At 37.8% G+C, this 6203-nt stretch overlaps 1 long non-coding RNA gene across 1 annotated transcript; it reads left to right on the forward strand.

Moving 5' to 3' along the window:
- On the forward strand, window positions 1–3407 carry LOC148652534 (uncharacterized). Its single transcript, XR_015925372.1, has 2 exons — window positions 1–1142; window positions 1840–3407. It is a non-coding gene; the product is annotated as an uncharacterized LOC148652534 (long non-coding RNA).
- The last annotated feature ends 2796 nt before the right edge of the window (window positions 3408–6203 follow it).

Below are 6203 nucleotides of genomic sequence, written 5' to 3' on the forward strand. Positions count from 1 at the left end.
AATGTACCATCATATTAATATATTTACCCAAATATACTGTAAGGTTCACAAGTGTACCCAAATATTTACAAATGTATGCAAATGTACCCAGATTCTCCCAAATGTATCCAGTAAGCATGAAAATGGGGACTTTTGATTGAATATAGCAGTTAATGATGTCAAACATATTAACACTAAGTAAGTTAGAAATATAATACCTGTTTGAAATACTCACAAAGCGTGGTGCTGGCAGAGAAATGAACCCCAGGCTGTGTCGGGCCTAGACTGGTGCGCAGAGCACCGATTTGTCTTGTAATCAGATCATACACAGTGGATTTCACTGTTTTTTTTAAATGAAACATTCATCAACTGAAACTCAGGCATTTGAATTAATTCAGGCATTTGGAAAAGAATTAAGTCATACATGCTTAGAAGGTTTTACTCGAAATAATCTATGGGAAAGGGTCTAAGGCTTTTAGATTTAAAGTTGTTTTTTCTCACACTGTTGTTGCTGCAAGATTTTCACTATGAACAAACACATTTAAATCCCTAAATACTATACTGTACATACAGAATGTATGTATATGCTAAAAATGCGATGTTGGTTCTTTTAAACTTCTCTTGACTAAGAATCCAATAAAAGATTAATTTAAGAAAAGATCATTGAATTCACGGAAGGTTGTTATAATGTCTTTCAGACACTTTGGAGAAGGACACCTTTGTTTACACCTGTTTACTTTAGACTCAAACACACACAAGTGAGTTTCTAGAAGCTGAAAAATAAACCTTCCCTGTTACTTTTCCTAATTCAAGACTTTACAACTATGCTTTGCACAGTCATCCTCACTATAAACACTAGAAATTTAAACATTCTCCACCTTACAGCAGATACAGTAAAAAGATTTGACCCGAACCTAAGACCATGTTTAAACTTTTGTACAGTATGTTTAGCTGTTAGTAGAATAAGTATATAAGACAACTCTTATGTGTTAGTTTTATTTTTTGCTTCAAACTGTCTGAACTATGAATTGAATACAATTCTCTAGGCTTTTTTGCACATGCTTGTTAAGTAGAACTCCCATTTTTTCCCTCTTTTTCTGTACTGCACAGACAATAATCTTTTGCCACAAACAGCCAGCACAAAGGAATCTTTTACCTTTCTGGTAAGTGCTCAAACAAGGTCAAACAGTATCTTTGATGACAGTGATATTACTGAAGCCTCTTGAACATGTATTACAAGTGCTTGTGATCTCACCCATCTGTGCTCTGAGTCTGGGAATAAGATTATTCCAGCATTCTGGCTCTCAAAGTCCTTTTCCTTTGTCCGAAAGTCAGACAGGATAATAAGCTTATGCTAAATCATAACACCTTTATTGTTTTCCTTATCCCTGCTTCCTCAGTATTGCAGGCATAGATAACCTTTTATTTTGCAATGATTCTTGGAACTAAAAACAGTCCCCCACGATTTGGGATTAAAAAGAAAAAAAGAAAGGATCATGATACTGAACTGAATTTTGCAACCCAAATCCCTTCAAGCCCCTCTTACAGCTAGAGCCGCTGTGTTTGTACAGTGGTAGGGCATAAAGGCTTTGTTAATAGGGTCGAACTCTGCCCAACAAGCAGAGTGAAATTGGGCTTCTTGTGACCATGATCTGCACAAACTACAGCGCTCCAACGCAGACGATTTTCTATCCACTGAGTGGTTTTTAGCACATGTACAAAAAACCTCAATCTTAACAACTGGTGATTTTAAGAATGTTTTTGTTTCGTACTGAGGAATCCCACCCTCTGCCCAGTGAATTGTTGAAAAGAATATTGTCTTCGTGCTAAACAAATTGTATTGATTTTCTCCCTCAACAGCTGGGATTAAAGGCTGACCCTCATGTGTCTGACTTCCGTCTGCCTCTGAAGTTACACACCCATTGCAATGAAAGATGCCATTTGCGCCATTAGCAAGCATGGAGCATCAGCAGCACAACAGAGCACGAGGTCCCATGCACTACTTTGTTTTCACTTCAGATGAATCTATGCTGGTTCCACATGTATGTCCAATGGAATCTGCAGAACTCATGTATGTTTTTTTTTCCCACTTAGCCAGGTCTGCCTGGCTGCCAAGCAGACATGGAAACTGTGGTCTGGAAGACATTTGAAGCTGAAAAGGTCTTCGGTGAATGCCCCTCACTCTGCCACATTCAAGTACCAGTGCTGACAGAGAGATGGGAACTGTGCAGGCTCCACAGAGTGAAGGCATACCTCAGGGAGTCTCTCGGGAAGCAAAAGGAGGCTTCTTTGTGCACAACCATATCCCCGCTCCTGAGAAGCTTCACGTTGAGGCTCTGCTTTCCTACCTCGTTCAGGTCTGTGTGGAAGAGGTGCCCTGCCCGACACTCCAGGAAATTGGATCGATTGTTACCATCATGCATCCAAACCTTCTCCTGTTTAGTGCACCACTGTAGTCTACTGGGTTAAAGCCAAGCAGAGCTACAGGGGAAGCCCAAATGCATGGGTAGACAACAGCAGCTGAAGCAAGGTAGCAGTGCTTTAAGGACCTGTATGAGTTGCTGAGTTGGTAGATAGGAAATTGTATCTTGGGGCTGTCATGGAGGCATGATCACAACAGCCACTCCAGGTTACTTCCTGGGTAAAGGAGAAAGGAAAGAAATTAGGTTAAATCAGGCTCACACCCAAGAAGGGAGGTGATGAAAGGGGAGAACCCACCAGTCCTGAAGCCTTAAACCGGGCGGAGCTTGGAGTCTGGAGAGAATCCGTCACAACAGGGAAACGAACCAATACCACTGACATGTCTCAGAGATACACTGCAAGCTTTTCTAGCATTGACAGCATAATAGGTTTACATTCTAATAGAGTACTGCACTTTGTTTTAAGCACACATATGGTCTAGTATAACAGCATTTTCATTATACAGAATATAAAATACACTTAGGACCATATTTAAACGCTTGTACATTTAAAGAAAGCTGGAGGGTCAGGGCTTAAAGTCTCCTCTGCAGATGTGTCCTTGATCACTTCCATCCAATCAGCTGTGTGAAAAGGCACCAGCTCGAGTGTGCAGGATCCCTGTGATGGACTGGCATCCTGTCCAGGGCTAAGTTTTACATTTACACCATGAAAACTGAGGTCTGGCCTGTTAAATCACTCAGTTCATATAAGGACATATAGTACTTTATCTCCTTGAGAAAGTTCATTTTTTAAAGGAGGAATTGCAGATAACTGGGTAAAATTCAGACACAAAGGATAACGTTTAGCAAGATTTCCCCTCATGAGGAAGAAAGACAAAAAGACAGTGTGTTATAGAGAGAAAATAAAGGTGGTGGAATACGTGTCAGGGGAAGTCATTAAATAGTGAACATTCTGTAACCTGTGTTCTTAATTAAAGACAAAAGCCTAAACAGGCTGCAGAGCTCTTACTCAACCTTCATCTATGTTGTGTTAACAGTAGGAATTTTGAAAACAAGCCTTTCAGTTTATGTTTTATTGTGCAAAACAAATCTTGTGACATTGATTACAGACCTGTGAAACAGATTAGTTTTTTTTCCATTTTTCTTGTTAGCTCTCACCGCCTCTAAGACCATAAAATATTCCCAAGTATGTGTATGTGACAGGCAGCAAATAGCCCAAGGGAATTAATCCTGCTAATATAAGCACCCAAGGTTTTTATCTCTTTAAATTGTACATCAACAACCACTATCATAAATCTGCACTCCATGTTAATCTAACAGACTATGCTGCTGTACCTTCCCCACAGTCATCTTATAATTATTACCAGAATTATGCAGACACCAGGTAACCAGTATTTACAAGGAGCTCATTGTTAAAGAAAGGGGGTCATGTACTATGAATGATTCTCATCCATTTTATCATATAATCTACTGACATTAAGTTAATTTTATTGACCAAGTTTGATGAATGTATTTCAAAAATATAATACATACTATATATATATACTTTACAAAAGTATTACTAAACTGCTCTGTATATAAAGGATTATATATATTTTTTTAGGATGCTGCTTTAAGCCAGAAGTTAAAGAGTTAGGGAAAATAAAATACATGAGACAATAAAAATCACTTTGTGAAAATCAATCAAAAAGTGTTGATGCCTTGGAATGCAATCTCAACAGTTTTAAAAAAAAATATCTCACAAGATTTTGTACACAAACCTCATCCGGTATGCTGGAATGTTGAGGATTATCAGTAGAAATGTGTGCTTGATTAATCTACCCCAGGATTAAGGAGCTGATAAAAAGGACAACAGGAAAGATAAAATTACCTGATGGTTTTTGGCAGTAATGTATGTTTACTTCTGTCAGAGCTGCTAGAAGTATATTGTTTCCATAACTTAAATCTTGTGGCTGGATTCATTTATTTCATTTTTATTGCTATTATTTTTTTTAATAGCCTACAGGCAGTTTTGTGGGACAAAATGATCAGACAAAGTTAAACCCCAGAGTCTTTTGAAGAAGGGTTGAAACATTAAAACCTGTAGAGAGACATTCATTTTTGCCAAAAAAAACAAACTGCTGAGGACAATAGGTCTGTCTGTAAAAGAACAGCGTACACATTGAAAGTAGATTTGACTGAACATTGAAAATAATAATTTTACATCTTCTAATTATACAATGAAGCAAAAATGTTGTGAAATATATAAAAGTGAGAATTTTATTTGTTTTGTTTTTTGGAACAAGTTCATAAAGACTGCAAGCAGATCAAAGAAGGTCAAGTCAAAGTCTGTTTGCAGACAATACATGTGTTACAACTCAGTCCCCTCAGCAGGGGCTCTGCACAGATCTGTTATTCGATTTTTGACAGCCTTCACTTAAACATATCTGTGCTATGTAGAGAATGTGAGGTCTTAGATTCCAGTTGCGAGGGGGGATTGCAGGGCACTTGTAACCTGAAAAGAAATAGCTTACAGGATGTAGAAGCCCCTGAAAGAAAGCGATTAATGTTTTCAGGATAATAAGCTACAGACTGGTTGATTTTAAGGTGCCCTGAGGAGAGCTTGGACAACAGCAGAGAGTCTGGTTGAAGAGCACATTGGGGAGACACAGAAGACCATTTAAAGAAGCTGACTTTGGTCTTACAGGACAGAAATCAAGGTTTGTGTTCAAGGATCCAGAAGATGGATTTTCACGACTTCTTACTTAACAAAACTAATCCCAGTGTGAAACTTTGCAGGTGTTGATTACAATATGCATACTGACACAGTTAAGATGCATTTGAGACAAGGCAAGACTGTAACCCCCTCATATTAATTTAAATTAAAAAATGAATGTTAAACTGAACTTATTTATCAAGATCTATTAATTGAAAATTCCCATCTCCCGAGCACACGGTAGTTGAAATGTACCATAACATTAACAAAAACATATATTTGACAATATTTTTGTCCTACAGTATATAAATGTCATACCACAGTTTGTAAGCAGTGTTTACATCAGTGTTGGTTGCAGCTTTTGGACTGGGAAATGAAGAAGGTGTACAAGTGTTCTCTAGCAACACTTTCTTGTATGAACTGGACTGAAAGAGCCACTTTCAGACATACACATGTTCCCTCTTACTGTGCTCAATAAAAGTAACATACAGTAACCAGCTCCCCTTTTAAGGACAGAAGAAAAGTTACAAACAAGATGATGCCACTAGCCTTTTTAGCTCGCTTAATTGCTGAGGTCCGAAACTTAGTATTCGAACTATATATTCATATCGAAGCATGAATAGTGGTTGTTTTGGTGATATGTTTTTTAAATGAAGTGCCTCTACTACTGGATACTTAGACTGAAGGATACATACTATCTAACACATTAATAAAAATATAACTCAAGTGGAAACTATGTGGAAGTTCATTTAAAACTGACAAGAGGAAGCACTTCTTTACCCAAAGGGTCGTGGGAGTGTGGAAAAACCTACCCAGTCATGTTGTTGAATCCAATAACCTGGCTTCTTTCAAGAAATGGTTGGATGAGATCTTGGGATCAATTAGTTACTAACTACTAAATGGGGGAGATGGACCAAATAACCTCTTCTGTGTAACATATATTCTTCAATCCTAATATCTGAAAACTGATCAATATTGTTAATATTGTTGTCTGAATATCCATATGTCAAAACTCAAACCTTAAACACCACAGTAAATGTATTCATGGCTGCAGAATGACAGTCTGAATGAACCTGAATTCAGCGATTTGTTCTCTGTGTGCATTTAAC

This window comes from Lepisosteus platostomus, chromosome 11 (genome assembly GCF_059453375.1).
Source record: "Lepisosteus platostomus isolate fLepPlt1 chromosome 11, fLepPlt1.hap1, whole genome shotgun sequence".
Classification (NCBI taxonomy): Eukaryota; Metazoa; Chordata; class Actinopteri; order Semionotiformes; family Lepisosteidae; genus Lepisosteus; species Lepisosteus platostomus.